General features: G+C 45.7%; 1 protein-coding gene across 1 annotated transcript in view; it reads left to right on the forward strand.

Annotated features, from left to right (window-relative positions):
- The first annotated feature begins 4,112 nt into the window (after positions 1-4,112).
- The window catches only part of LOC135548054 (cingulin-like protein 1), a 67,263-nt gene continuing 55,621 nt past the window's right edge, over positions 4,113-15,754 (forward strand). Inside the window, exon 1 of the mRNA XM_064977279.1 lies at positions 4,113-4,365. The gene's annotated coding sequence lies outside the window, so the exon portion shown is untranslated. The remainder of the gene's footprint in view (positions 4,366-15,754) is intronic.

The raw sequence follows: 15,754 nt of genomic DNA on the forward strand, positions 1-15,754 counted from the left end.
AGAGGTGTCACTACAGTCCCTGGTTCAAATCTAGGCTGTGTCACATCTGGCTGTGATTGGGAGTCCCATAGGGCGGCGCACCATTGGATGGGAAAGGCCTTCGTTGTAAAATAAGAATTTGTCCTTAAATCAAATCAAAGTTTGTCACGTGCGCCGAATACAACAGGTCACCTTGCTGAATACAACAGACCTTACAGTGAAATGCCGAATACAACAGACCTTACAGTGAAATGCTGACTACAACAGACCTTACAGTGAAACGCTGAATACAACAGACCTTACAGTGAAACGCTGAATACAACAGACCTTACAGTGAAATGCTGAATACAACAGACCTTACAGTGAAACGCTGAATACAACAGACCTTACAGTGAAACGCTGAATACAACAGACCTTACAGTGAAACGCTGACTACAACAGACCTTACAGTGAAACGCTGAATACAACAGACCTTACAGTGAAATGCCGAATACAACAGACCTTACAGTGAAACGCTGACTACAACAGACCTTACAGTGAAATGCCGAATACAACAGACCTTACAGTGAAACGCTGAATACAACAGACCTTACAGTGAAATGCCGAATACAACAGACCTTACAGTGAAATGCCGAATACAACAGACCTTACAGTGAAATGCTGAATACAACAGACCTTACAGTGAAATGCTGAATACAACAGACCTTACAGTGAAATGCTGAATACAACAGACCTTACAGTGAAACGCTGACTACAACAGACCTTACAGTGAAACGCTGAATACAACAGACCTTACAGTGAAATGCCGAATACAACAGACCTTACAGTGAAATGCTGAATACAACAGACCTTACAGCGAAACGCTGAATACAACAGACCTTACAGTGAAATGCTGAATACAACAGACCTTACAGTGAAATGCTGAATACAACAGACCTTACAGTGAAACACTGAATAGAGGCTCTAACCAATAGTGCAAAAAAGGTATTAGGTGAACAATAGGTAGGTAAAGAAATAAAACAACAGTATAAAGACAAGTTATATACAGTAGAGAGGCTATATACAGTAGAGAGGCTATATACAGTAGAGAGGCTATATACAGTAGAGGGGCTATATACAGTAGAGAGGCTATAACAGTAGAGAGGCTATATACAGTAGAGAGGCTATATACAGTAGAGAGGCTATATACAGTAGAGAGGCTATATACAGTAGAGAGGCTATATACAGTAGAGGGGCTATATACAGTAGAGAGGCTATAACAGTAGAGAGGCTATAACAGTAGAGAGGCTATATACAGTAGAGGCTATATACAGTAGAGAGGCTATATACAGTAGAGAGGCTATAACAGTAGAGAGGCTATAACAGTAGAGAGGCTATATACAGTAGAGAGGCTATAACAGTAGAGAGGCTATATACAGTAGAGAGGCTATAACAGTAGAGAGGCTATAACAGTAGAGAGGCTATATACAGTAGAGAGGCTATAACAGTAGAGAGGCTATATACAGTAGAGGGGGCTATATACAGTAGAGAGGCTATAACAGTAGAGAGGCTATAAAAGTAGTGAGGCTATATAAAGTAGTGAGGCTATATACAGTAGAGAGGCTAGATACAGTATGACCGACATGAAACAAAACAAGAACAGCCTCTGGACAGGGGGAACAAAACTACATTAATGCTGATATGGGGATCAAACTGAGGATCATACAGATATAGGGGAGGCAATCAATAAAGTGATGGAGTCCAGGTGAGTCCAATGAAGCGCTGATGCGCGTAACGATGGTGACACGTGTGCGTAATGATGGGCAGCATGGCGACCTCGAGCACCAGAGAGGGGGAGCAGGCTTGACACTCCCATTTTAAATCAACTTTTAAATCAACTTTTATACGTTTTTGAGTACGCTGTTATATACCAGCTTTAAGACAAATAAGAGTGTAAATAGTCTGATGGGTTCAGAGTAGGAACCATTAGTGTCTGCTAAAATATTTCACAATCACCAGAGGTTTATGCCACTTCACTTCTGGTGGGTAGGAGTGTTGGGCCAGTAACCCGAAAGGTTGCTGGATCAAATCCCCGAGCGGACAATGTAAAAATCTGTCGTTCTACCCTTGAGCCACAGGCAGTTAACCCACTGCTCCCTGGGTGCCCGTAGACCTGGATGTCGATGAAGGCAGCCATCCACACCTCTCTGATTCAAAAGGATTGGGTTAAATGCGGAAGACACATTTCAGTTCAACGCATTCCGTTGTACAACTAACTAGGTTTAACCTTTTCTCCCTTTCCCAACAGTAGGTTGACGAAAGGTTTTATCAGGTGGCACTCCTATCTCTGGCATGCTATGATACACATACACACCTCGTTAGCGAGACGTCATAACAGTGTAATAATGCTGCTTGGCCACCCAGGCCCCTCCCTCTCCTCAACCTTAAGCCCCCGGAATGGGAACCTTAGTGTAGTGAATGATAAAGTGACAACCCAGATCTCCTTGGCTACATGCTTCAGCCTGTCTTCTAGCTTTATGTTTAGCCAGATGAGACATACCTTATCTGAATAATGTCTACAACACTGACTAGAAGGCCAAATAGCTGCTGTCTACAGGGAGTCCTGTAGTAGAAGGCCCAATGGCTGCTGTCTACAGGGAGATCTGTAGTAGAAGGACCAATAGCTGCTGTCTACAGGGAGTCCTGTAGTAGAAGGCCCAATGGCTGCTGTCTACAGGGAGTCCTGTAGTAGAAGGCCCAATGGCTGCTGTCTACAGGGAGATCTGTAGTAGAAGGACCAATAGCTGCTGTCTACAGGGAGTCCTGTAGTAGAAGGCCCAATGGCTGCTGTCTACAGGGAGTTCTGTAGTAGAAGGACCAATAGCTGCTGTCTACAGGGAGTCCTGTAGTAGAAGGCCCAATGGCTGCTGTCTACAGGGAGTTCTGTAGTAGAAGGACCAATAGCTGCTGTCTACGGGGAGTTCTGTAGTAGAAGGACCAATAGCTGTTGTCTGCTGTCTACAGGGAGTTATGTGGTAGAAGGACCAATAGCTGCTGTCTACAGGGAGTTCTGTATTAGAAGGACCAATAGCTGCTGTCTACAGGGAGTTCTGTAGTAGAAGGACCAATAGCTGTTGTCTGCTGTCTACAGGGAGTTCTGTAGTAGAAGGACCAATAGCTGCTGTCTGCAGGGAGTTCTGTAGTAGAAGGACCAATAGCTGCTGTCTACAGGGAGTTCTGTATTAGAAGGACCAATAGCTGCTGTCTGCAGGGAGTTCTGTATTAGAAGGACCAATAGCTGCTGTCTGCAGGGAGTTCTGTATTAGAAGGACCAATAGCTGCTGTCTGCAGGGAGTTCTGTATTAGAAGGACCAATAGCTGCTGTCTGCAGGGAGTTCTGTATTAGAAGGACCAATAGCTGCTGTCTACGGGGAGTTCTGTAGCAGAAGGACCAATAGCTGCTGTCTGCTGCCTACAGGGAGATATGTATTCTTACCTAGTAAAGACTGGGTGTGACTGTCACATCGTCTATTGTATTCTAAGTGCCAGTGACACATGGAAACCAGCTAGCACTGTACTGCAGAGACAGAGAATGTTAAGACAACATATGTACAGTGGTGGAAAAAGTACCCTATTGTCATACTTGAGTAAAAGTACAGATACATTAATCGGAAATGACTGAAGTAAAAGTGAAAGTCATCCAGTAAAATACTATTTGAGTCTAAAAGTCTAAAAGTATTTGGTTTGAAAATATACTTAAGTATCAAAAGTAAATCTAATTGCTAAAATATAGTTATATATGAAAAGTAAAAGTAAACGTGATAAATGGTTTCAAATTCCTTATATTAAATTAAATTATATAGTATATTATTTTACTTAATTACTTCACACCACTGTATGTGTGTTCCTAATAATGTACTATTGGAGATTCCTGTGAATTAAAAACAACAACAACAACAACAACTAAGATCCAAGTAAATCGGTACGTCAGTAATACTTACATTCCTGGAATAGCTCATTACTGTGAGACTAGCCAGATTTCCAAACATGGTTTTGAGAAACACCATTTTTTTTGGTGGGAGGGGAGCCTTGAGAAGGGCACAGTAACTTCCCCAAATACCTCAAGGGGAATTCAGTGGGATGCTGAATCATTGTTTATGTCGACATGCTTGAGACTAACATCACCTAGTCTAAACCTACAGTACACACCACAATATGACACGTTCCATGTGAAGAATAACAGTCTATTCTCTCCCGCGTGCGTCAGGTGTGTTTAGAGAACGCCTTCGTCCTCTTGCACGCTTCTGCCGGTAACACCCACAAGTCAAACTTGATCCCGAAGCAGCGCGAGGATTTCCATTTACTCCTCAACCTGAGAGCGCGCGCAAAGTCACCGTAAACGAAAAGGTATGTCACGAACCCATTCTTCTGACCGCAGTGGTCTATTACTTAAACCGGTAAAAAAAAAAACTTTCCGCTTATATTTCCGCACCACATGCAACGTGCTGTTATTACAAATATGTGATATGAATATGATTTTACCAGTTTATAACAAGAACTGCAGTTTTGACATTCCAGACATCTGAAATGTATAATGACAACTTTTACCTTGACGCCAGCCTTCGAAACAAGCTCATTTGTTTAATAAGTACAGCCTTAAGCGTCACATAATGAACTTCAGCCGATCATGTTGTGTGGAAGGTCCTGGTTATTATTATTGTAATGAAACAGGCAGGGAGCAGGTCTCGAACCCTCGCCCTTCTAGCCCGAAATCGAACGCGTTATCGACTGTGCTGCAAAAGCATGTTCGAGCAGCAGTCGATATCCGCTCTTATAAACCCAGGGTCGATACATTATGTTCATGTTATCATGTTTGTCCATAGATAGCTTGCACTCTGCACTCAGTGATGACACAATACCTCGACGAATAGACGAGCTAAAATAAAGATAATCTGACAATACACATTTAAAGGCACTGCTTGGCTAACACAGTGCAGCTTGGCCAACATATTGCTGCTTGGCTAACACAGTGCTGCTTGGCCAACATAGTACTGATTGGCTAACATTGCTCCTTGGCCAACATAGTGCTGATTGGCTAACACATTGCTCCTTGGCCAAAATAGTGCTGATTGGCTAACATATTGCTGATTGGCTAACACATTGCTGCTTGGCCAACATAGTGCTGATTGGCTAACACATTGCTGCTTGGCCAACATAGTGCTGATTGGCTAACACATTGCTGCTTGGCCAACAGTGCTGATTGGCTAACACATTGCTGCTTGGCCAACATAGTGCTGATTGGCTAACACAGTGCTGCTTGGCCAACATAGTGCTGATTGGCTAACATTGCTCCTTGGCTAACATATTGCTGATTGGCTAACACAGTGCTGCTTGGCCAAAATAGTGCTGATTGGCTAACATATTCCTGCTTGGCCAACATAGTGCTGAATGGCTAACATTGCTCCTTGGCCAACATAGTGCTGATTGGCTAACATTGCTCCTTGGACAAAATAGTGCTGATTGGCTAACACATTGCTCCTTGGCCAAAATAGTGCTGATTGGCTAACATATTGCTGCTTGGCCAACATAGTGCTGATTGGCTAACACAGTGCTGCTTGGCCAACATAGTGCTGATTGGCTAACACAGTGCTGCTTGGCCAACATAGTGCTGATTGGCTAACACAGTGCTGCTTGGCCAACATGGTGCTGATTGGCTAACACAGTGCTGCTTGGCTAACACAGTGCTGCTTGGCTAACACAGTGCTGCTTGGCTAACACAGTGCTGCTTGGCCAACACAGTGCTGATTGGCTAACACAGTGCTGCTTGGCTAACACAGTGCTGATTGGCTAACACAGTGCTGCTTGGCCAACACAGTGCTGATTGGCTAACACAGTGCTGCTTGGCCAAAATAGTGCTGATTGGCTAACATATTCCTGCTTGGCCAAAATAGTGCTGATTGGCTAACATATTGCTGCTTGGCCAACATAGTGCTGATTGGCTAACACAGTGCTGCTTGGCCAACATGGTGCTGATTGGCTAACATTTTCCTGCTTGGCCAAAATAGTGCTGATTGGCTAACATATTGCTGCTTGGCCAACATAGTGCTGATTGGCTAACACAGTGCTGCTTGGCCAAAATAGTGCTGATTGGCTAACATATTCCTGCTTGGCCAAAATAGTGCTGATTGGCTAACATATTGCTGCTTGGCCAACATAGTGCTGATTGGCTAACACAGTGCTGCTTGGCCAACATAGTGCTGATTGGCTAACACAGTGCTGCTTGGCCAACACGGTGCTGATTGGCTAACACAGTGCTGATTGGCTAACACAGTGCTGATTGGCTAACACAGTGCTGATTGGCTAACACAGTGCTGATGGGCTAACACAGTGCTGATGGGCTAACACAGTGCTGATGGGCTAACACAGTGCTGATTGGCTAACACATTGCTGATTGGCTAACATAGTGCTGATTGGCTAACATAGTGCTGATTGGCTAACATAGTGCTGATGGGCTAACATAGTGATGCTTGGCTAACACAGTGCTGATTGGCTAACACATTGCTGCTTGGCTAACATAGTGCTGATGGGCTAACACATTGCTGCTTGGCTAACATAGTGCTGATGGGCTAGCACAGTGCTGATTGGCTAACATAGTGCTGATGGGCTAGCACAGTGCTGATGGGCTAACATAGTGCTGATGGGCTAACATAGTGATGCTTGGCTAACACATTGCTGCTTGGCTAGCACAGTGCTGATGGGCTAACACAGGCAATTCTGTATGTGCAGTATAGCCAAATAGGTCACATGGATACAAAATATGGTTAAACTATTACACATGATATAATTCTGTGAAACTTCATATGTTATTATATCTATTTAACTAGGCAAGTCAGTTAAGGACAAATTCTTATTAACAATGACCAGCTACCTGGGAACAGTGGGTTAACTGGTCTAGGAACAGTGGGTTAACTGGTCTAGGAACAGTGGGTTAACTGGTCTAGGAACAGTGGGTTAACTGGTCTAGGAACAGTGGGTTAACTGGTCTAGGAACAGTGGGTTAACTGGTCCAGGAACAGTGGGTTAACTGGTCTAGGAACAGTGGGTTAACTGGTCTAGGAACAGTGGGTTAACTGGTCTAGGAACAGTGGGTTAACTGCCTTGTTCAGGGGCAGAACGACACATTTTTACCATGTCAGCTCGGAGATTCAATCCAGCAACTGTTTGGTTACTGGCCCAACGCTCTAACCACTAGGCTACCTGCCACCTCTACACTCTAACCACTAGGCTACCTGCCACCCCTACACTCTAACCACTAGGCTACCTGCCGCCCCTACACTCTAACCTCTAGGCTACCTGCTGCCCCTACACTCTAACCACTAGGTTACCTGCCGCCTCTACACTCTAACCACTAGGTTACCTGCCGCCTCTACACTCTAACCACTAGTCTACCTGCCACCTCTACACTCTAACCACTAGGCTACCTGCCACCTCTACACTCTAACCACTAGACTACCTGCCACCTCTACACTCTAACCACTAGGCTACCTGCCACCTCTACACTCTAACCACTAGTCTACCTGCCACCTCTACACTCTAACCACTAGTCTACCTGCCACCTCTACAATCTAACCGCTAGGCTACCTGCCACCTCTACACTCTAACCACTAGGCTACCTGCCACCTCTACACTCTAACCACTAGTCTACCTGCCACCTCTACACTCTAACCACTAGTCTACCTGCCACCTCTACACTCTAACCACTAGGCTACCTGCCACCTCTACACTCTAACCACTAGGCTACCTGCCACCTCTACACTCTAACCACTAGTCTACCTGCCACCTCTACACTCTAACCGCTAGGCTACCTGCCACCTCTACACTCTAACCGCTAGGCTACCTGCCACCTCTACACTCTAACCGCTAGTCTACCTGCCACCTCTACACTCTAACCACTAGTCTACCTGCCACCTCTACACTCTAACCACTAGTCTACCTGCCACCTCTACACTCTAACCACTAGTCTACCTGCCACCTCTACACTCTAACCGCTAGGCTACCTGCCACCTCTACACTCTAACCGCTAGGCTACCTGCCACCTCTACACTCTAACCGCTAGTCTACCTGCCACCTCTACACTCTAACCACTAGTCTACCTGCCACCTCTACACTCTAACCACTAGTCTACCTGCCACCTCTACACTCTAACCGCTAGGCTACCTGCCACCTCTACACTCTAACCGCTAGGCTACCTGCCACCTCTACACTCTAACCGCTAGTCTACCTGCCACCTCTACACTCTAACCACTAGTCTACCTGCCACCTCTACACTCTAACCACTAGTCTACCTGCCACCTCTACACTCTAACCACTAGTCTACCTGCCACCTCTACACTCTAACCACTAGTCTACCTGCCACCTCTAAACTCTAACCACTAGGCTACCTGCCACCTCTACACTCTAACCACTAGTCTACCTGCCACCTCTACACTCTAATCACCAGTCTACCTGCCTTCATGTCTTCCCTACAGTGTTTCATACATATAATAGATAATACCGTAGTCCTGGAGATGTTCCCCTTCAAAGAGAGGTACAGTGTGTTCTCGGTATTGTAACAGACAGTGAAAGGCATGCAGTAGTGTCTGGGTGGAAGCTGCCAGTCTTCGGGAGGGACAACAGCCGTCTGTCTGTCCGTCCGTCCGTCCGTCCGTCTGCCTGTCTGTCTTAATTTCGTTGCATTTTTTTTTCTTTCACACAACACAGGAAGGAAGTAGACAGACCAGTAGATCTGGATTAGGACTTGTTTCTCAGAGAGCTCCTGCTGCTAAACTTGTTGCTCTACCAGTGTGTCCGTCCACTCATTCCTTGAAATGTTGTTAACATGTACCAGTTGGAAGGGAGTGGTCCCTTGGTCATTGTCATTTAGTTGACGAGTTAATTCATGGTTGTAAAATGCATACCTTCAGTCTGTGTCAGTAAAAGGCATGTTGGAGTACATTGATCAGAACAGGCTACAGACAAGGCTACTGTAGTTCTGTACAGGTCCACTTCAGTAACAGCTTTGAGATCTAGTGGCTGTAAACAGTGTTTCAGGAGAACCTATGGTAATCCAAAACACCGTGCTGTTGTTTTCAGAGCTAATGGTGAGAATATTTGTTTTAAGGTTGTGTTGATTCCTTGAAGAAGGAATGCTGTGGTTTTTATCAACTCTGTTAGTGAGTTAAAGCAGGTTAGTTGGACCGTAATCCAGGTCCATTCACACAGCAGCCCACCCTGTCATCGAAACCTGTGTGTTTAGCTTTCATATAGCTAACACCCGCCTCCCTCCCCGTACCGACCCTACATTACCATAGATCAGATTTCTGTGATCTGATTTATGTGATCAGATTGATGTGATTGTTCAAGGTTTAGATGATTCAACTATTCACACACAGCAATAGTAAGGTGTTTTTGACGTTTTTGTTTTGAGCCAAATCACAAACCTTAACCCCTTACCTTAACCATTCAGAGTTAATGCCTAACCTTAATAATTTGGATTTAAGGCCTGCATTTGACCTTAATAAGCACTTCAACATTTGACGTTTGGAAAAACTCTGAAATATGACGTTTGAGAAACATGGATAAACATCTAATTTTGACGTGAGACTCAGAGCTGGTAGGACTCCTGGTAGAACTCCTGGTAGAACTCATGGTAGAACTCCTGGTAGAACTCCTGGTAGAACTCATGGTAGAACTCCTGGTAGAACTCCTGGTAGAACTCCTGGTAGAACTCCTGGTAGAACTCCTGGTAGAACTCCTGGTAGAACTCATGGTAGGACTCATGGTAGGACTCCTGGTAGAACTCCTGGTAGAACTCATGGTAGAACTCATGGTAGGACTCCTGGTAAAACTCCTGGTAGAACTCTCCTGGTAGGACTCCTGGTAGAACTCCTGGTAGAACTCATGGTAGAACTCATGGTAGGACTCCTGGTAAAACTCCTGGTAGAACTCTCCTGGTAGGACTCCTGGTAGGACTCCTGGTAGAACTCTCCTGGTAGGACTCCTGGTAAAACTCCTGGTAGAACTCCTGGTAGGACTCCTATATTTAACCTAAAAACGTTGTGTTTGTCAAAACGGAACAACCGGGGAAACAAGGATCCTTTTGTTCTCCCGTCAGTCAATGGTGTCTATTCTTTACAGGAAGTGCACTGATGTCAGCATTTGAAAAATAAAACCACAAACATAAATCTCACCTTGTTCAGAGAATTTCCGTGTTTAAGTCAGCGGAGGCTGCTGAGGGGAGGACGGATCATTAATAATGAAACCATGGAAACCACGTGTTCGATGCCGTTCCACGGATTCCGCTCCAGCCGTTACCACGAGCCTCTCCTCCCCAATTAACGTGCCACCAACCTCCTGTGGTTTTATGTGTACATTAACAGTCCTTGCTCAGAACATGAGAACACATGAAAGCTGGTGGTTCCTTTTAACATGAGTCTTCAATATTCCCAGGTAAGAAGTTTTAGGTTGTAGTTATTATAGGAATTATAGGACTATTTCTCTCTATGCCATTTGTATTTCATTAACCTTTGACTATTGGATGTTCTTAGTATTGCCAGTGTAACAGTATAGCTTATGTACCTCTCCTCGCTCCTACCTGGGCTCGAACCAGGAAGACATCGACAACAGCCACCCTCGAAGCAACGTTACCCATGCAGAGCAAGGGGAACAACTACTCCAAGTCTCAGAGCGAGTGATGTTTGAAATGCTATTAGCGCGCACCCCGCTTTCTAGCTAGCCATTTCACATCACTTCATTACACCATGAAGTCATAAACAGCAGAGCTGCTGGAAGTCATAAACAGCAGAGCTGCTGGCAAAACGCACAAAAGTGCTGCTTGAATGAATGCTTATGAGCCTGCTGGTGCCTACCATCGCTCAGTCAGACTGCTCTATCAAATCATAGACTTAATTATAACATAATAACACACAGAAATACGAGCCTTAGGTCATTAATATGGTAGAATCCGGAAACTATCATCTCGAAAACAAGACATTTATTCTTTCAGTGAAATACGGAACCGTTCTGTATTTTATCTAATGGGTGGCATCCATAAGTCTAAATATTCCAGTTACATTGTACAACCTTCAATGTTATTTCATAATTACGTAAAATTCTGGCAAATTAGGAGGCCCAAACTGTTGCATATACCCTGACTCTGCGTGCAATGAACGCAAGAGAAGTGACACAATTTCACCTGGTTTATATTGCCTGCTAACCTGGATTTCTTTTAGCTAAATATGCAGGTTTAAAAATATATACTTCTGTGTATAGATTTTAAGAAAGGCCTTGGTGTTTATGGTTAGGTACATGTTGGAGCAATGACAGTCCTTTTTCACGAATACGCACCGCATCGATTATATGCAACTAGATAAACTAGTAATATCATCAACCATGTGTAGTTAACTTGTGATTATGATTGATTGTTTTTTATAAGATAAGTTTAATGCTAGCTAGCAACTTACCTTGGCTTACTGCATTCGCGTAACAGGCAGGCTCCTCGAGGAGTGCAATGTAATCAGGTGGTTAGAGCATTGGACTAGTTAACCGTAAGGTTGCAAGATTGAATCCCCGAGCTGACAAGGTAAAAATCTGTTGTTCTGCCCCTGAACAAGGCAGTTAACCCATTGTTCCTAGGCCGTCATTGAAAATAAGAATGTGTTCTTAACTGACTTGCCTAGTTAAATAAAGGTCAAATAAAGTTGTAAAAAAAATGTAAAAAATAGGCAAAATCGGCGGCCAAAAATACAGATTTCCGATTGTTATGAAAACTTGAAATCGGCCATAATTAATCGGCCATGCCGATTAATCGGTCGACCTCTAGTATGTATTCTACGTTCCAAATGCCACCCTATTCCCTATAATGTGCACTACTTTCACCCTCGTGCAGGTGGACACAAATCATTGAATAAAAACTATTTTTGGAAGTCTGTGTTTATGTAGAGAATGAGGGTGTCTACTGGACTGGTATGTAGAGAATGAGGGTGTTGACTGGTCTGGTATGTAGAGAATGAGTTTGAACCACACCTCCCTCATATTGTTTCTTGTACACTTTGAACATACTTATTTTCCTATTTACTTAATCGTCATGGTTCCTGGAGGGACGTAGGGCCCTTAATCGTCATGGTTCCTGGAGGGACGTAGGGCCCTTAATCGTCATGGTTCCTGGAGGGACGTAGGGCCCTTAATCGTCATGGTTCCTGGAGGGACGTAGGGCCCTTAATCATCATGCTTCCTGGAGGGACGTAGGGCCCTTAATCGTTATGGTTCCTGGAGGAACATAGGGCCCTTAATCGTCATGGTTCCTGGAGGAACATAGGGCCCTATGGAGGATGGGGGGAGGAGTGGAGGATGGGGGGAGAAAGAGGAAGGAGGTGATAGTGCCCAACCCTGCACAGACCTGAGACCTGGCATCGTCTACACATACAAGAAGCACTAGATCTGTCTAGAGAGTCTCGACTCTGCCATGTGTCTCTCTGTGTACCTAGAGGGTATCTGTCTTACTAGACGAGGTCATCTTTCCTCAGGATCTTTAAAGACTTCAAGGGAATAGCGACACTCCTGAACATGAAACGGTCTGTGGAGCTCTCAGCTTTGTAATCATGTGACTGCACTTGTTCGGGGATAGATCCCTGACTCTTCTGTTTTCTGCCCCTTCGTTTGTTTTGTTTGTTTGTTTGTTTGGCTTTAATGAAGACAAATAGTTGTCCAGTTTATAAAGAGTCACTATAAAACGTTCCAAACTATTAGCAGCAGCTCTTCAAATGGAGTCAACAACAAATCCTTCATGTGATTTCATATACAGTAACACACCAGATTTCCCATAAAAGGACGTTTGGATTGGATCCAGTGAAGAGGATTGGATTTCCCCTCTGACTGTTAAGATGTGAACTGTGTTTGACACTATGCCATTACTTATGTTTTTTGAGTCTCAACGATACTATTAAAAATATATATTTTAAAACACCTCTCTAGCTATCATACCGGCACATAGATAGCCATAGTCTTGAAGTGAGAGCGACGTGCACTATCGGTTGGTTGAAGTGTTTAATCTTTATTTTTTATTTTTTTTCTTATTTTACCTTTATTTAACTAGGCAAGTCAGTTAAGAACAAATTCTTATTTTCAATGACGGCTTAGAAACAGTGGGTTAACTGCCTGTTCAGGGGCAGAAGGACAGACTTGCCAGCTCAGGAGTTTTGAACTTGCAACCTTCTGGTTGCTCGTCCAACACTCTAACCACTAGACTACCTGCCGCCTCTACATTCTAACCACTAGACTACCTGCCGCCTCTACACTCTAACCACTAGGCTACCTGCCACCTCTACACTCTAACCACTAGGCTACCTGCCGCCTCTACACTCTAACCACTAGGCTACCTGCCGCCTCTACACTCTAACCACTAGGCTACCTGCCGCCTCCACACTCTAACCACTAGGCTACCTGCCACCTCTACACTCTAACCACTAGGCTACCCTGCCACCTCTACACTCTAACCACTAGGCTACCTGCCACCTCTACACTCTAACCACTAGGCTACCTGCCGCCTCTACACTCTAACCACTAGGCTACCTGCCGCCTCTACACTCTAACCACTAGGCTACCTGCCGCCTCTACACTCTAACCACTAGGCTACCTACCTCATCTACACTCTAACCACTAGGCTACCTGCCTCCTCTACACTCTAACCACTAGGCTACCTGCCGCCTCTACACTCGAACCACTAGGCTACCTGCCGCCTCTACACTCTAACCACTAGGCTACCTACCTCATCTACACTCTAACCACTAGGCTACCTGCCTCCTCTACACTCTAACCACTAGGCTACCTGCTGCCTCTACACTCTAACCACTAGGCTACCTGCCGCCTCTACACTCTAACCACTAGGCTACCTGCCGCCTCTACACTCTAACCACTAGGCTACCTGCCGCCTCTACACTCTAACCACTAGGCTACCTACCTCATCTACACTCTAACCACTAGGCTACCTGCCGCCTCTACACTCTAACCACTAGGCTACCTGCCTCCTCTACACTCTAACCACTAGGCTACCTGTCTCCTCTACACTCTAACCACTAGGCTACCTGCCACCTCTACACTCTAACCACTAGGCTACCTGCCGCCTCTACACTCTAACCACTAGGCTACCTGCCTCCTCTACACTCTAACCACTAGGCTACCTGCCACCTCTACACTCTAACCACTAGGCTACCTGCCGCCTCTACACTCTAACCACTAGGCTACCTGCTGCCTCTACACTCTAACCACTAGGCTACCTGCTGCCTCTACACTCTAACCACTAGGCTACCTGCTGCCTCTACACTCTAACCACTAGGCTACCTGCCGCCTCTACACTCTAACCACTAGGCTACCTGCCTCCTCTACACTCTAACCACTAGGCTACCTGCCTCCTCTACACTCTAACCACTAGGCTACCTGCCTCCTCTACACTCTAACCACTAGGCTACCTGCCTCCCTTACACTCTAACCACTAGGCTACCTGCCGCCTCTACACTCTAACCACTAGGTTACCTGCTGCCTCTACACTCTAACCACTAGGCTACCTGCCGCCTCTACACTCTAACCACTAGACTACCTGCCTCCTCTACACTCTAACCACTAGGCTACCTGCCTCCTCTACACTCTAACCACTAGGCTACCTGCCTCCTCTACACTCTAACCACTAGGCTACCTGCCGCCTCTACACTCTAACCACTAGGCTACCTGCCTCCTCTACACTCTAACCACTAGGCTACCTGCCGCCTCTACACTCTAACCACTAGGCTACCTGCCACCTCTACACTCTAACCACTAGGCTACCTGCCACCTCTACACTCTAACCACTAGGCTACCTGCCTCCTCTACACTCTAACCACTAGGCTACCTGCCTCCTCTACACTCTAACCACTAGGCTACCTGCCACCTCTACACTCTAACCACTAGGCTACCTGCCTCCTCTACACTCTAACCACTAGGCTACCTGCCACCTCTACACTCTAACCACTAGGCTACCTGCCACCTCTACACTCTAACCACAAGGCTACCTGCCTCCTCTACACTCTAACCACTAGGCTACCTGCCTCCTCTACACTCTAACCACTAGGCTACCTGCCACCTCTACACTCTAACCACTAGGCTACCTGCCTCCTCTACACTCTAACCACTAGGCTACCTGCCACCTCTACACTCTAACCACTAGGCTACCTGCCACCTCTACACTCTAACCACTAGGCTACCTGCCTCCTCTACACTCTAACCACTAGGCTACCTGCCTCCTCTACACTCTAACCACTAGGCTACCTGCCGCCTCTACACTCTAACCACTAGGTTACCTGCCTCCTCTACACTCTAACCACTAGGCTACCTGCCTCCTCTACACTCTAACCACTAGGCTACCTGCCGCCTCTACACTCTAACCACTAGGTTACCTGCCTCCTCTACACTCTAACCACTAGGCTACCTGCCTCCTCTACACTCTAACCACTAGGCTACCTGCCTCCTCTACACTCTAACCACTAGGCTACCTGCCGCCTCTACACTCTAACCACTAGGCTACCTGCCGCCTCTACACTCTAACCACTAGGTTACCTGCCACCTCTTATCAGGGGTTGACGTGCTGTGCGTGAGGGAGTGGTTCCCTAGCAGCACCAGTTTAATGATCAACCTGAGCGATGCCTCTCCGTTCTGTGATCTCCCCTTCATTGCTTCATTAAACTCTGTTACCATGGTTCCGTAGAGTTCATCCAGAGGAAGCCATTTT

This window comes from Oncorhynchus masou, chromosome 11, assembly GCF_036934945.1.
Source record: "Oncorhynchus masou masou isolate Uvic2021 chromosome 11, UVic_Omas_1.1, whole genome shotgun sequence".
NCBI lineage: Eukaryota > Metazoa > Chordata > Actinopteri > Salmoniformes > Salmonidae > Oncorhynchus > Oncorhynchus masou.